The following is an 886-nucleotide window of genomic DNA, read 5'->3' as shown; positions in this document are numbered from 1 at the left end:
TGTGATCGCCTTACCCTCTAGACATCTCTGGCACACTTCAGTGGTCGGCGAATTAGCAGTAAAATAAGTGCGTCATAATATTTTCTATCGTTGCGTGATGTGATATTTCTAGCGTTGCTTGATGTGTTGTCAGAGTTCATTATATGCTCTAAGATATTTTTCACCCTCTTCCCAATCTACAATGAAGATGAATCGTGTGACTCTTTTCGAGAGGGAGGCTACATACTCCCTCGTATACATGCAAGTTGTTTGAGTTCGCGGGATGCAGTGCATCTGTTGTAGTATACAAACAACGGCAAGAAAGCAGGCGCTTGTTTCCTACCTTCTCATGGGAAGTGCAGACAAGACGAGACAGTACATCAATCTGCTTTGGTGGTGGTCAGCATGTATTCTTTTCACAGCGCTTGATTCAAAAGTTCGTGGTCCTGTATTGAATGCACACAAATGCAGACCTCAAGACTGAGGCATGTACACGGAAGTCGGAAAACGATACCGACGTGGAAAAGATGAGCACAGAGTTACGTGGAAAGAAATTTGATGAAAATTGGACAGCCTTGAGCATGTAGTCGAAGCACCCAAGATGCAATCGAAGGAAGATGACGACCGTACATGCATTGAAAGTGGATGTAAGGATGTGTTTCGTGCGATGATATTCGCTTTATGTACAACGCTCATGCATTGTTTGATATATATGACCCTGAGTTCGAGCCCCCTGCAGCAGGAAGTGCACATTTTGGGAGCACTTGGGTAACGGTCGTTCTTGAACGAAGTAGCTCTTTTGGGTATGTGTGGGAGTCTATTTTGTCCACATGAAGTGGCGTCGAGATGCATTTCCTCAATGGCCAATGCAACTTTTCAAGGGGGAGTATGCATCTACAGCCCTGCG

The sequence above is a fragment of the Aphanomyces invadans genome (assembly GCF_000520115.1).
Source record: "Aphanomyces invadans strain NJM9701 unplaced genomic scaffold supercont1.34, whole genome shotgun sequence".
Lineage (NCBI taxonomy): Eukaryota > Oomycota > Saprolegniomycetes > Saprolegniales > Verrucalvaceae > Aphanomyces > Aphanomyces invadans.
Note: the sequence above shows the minus strand (reverse complement) of the source record.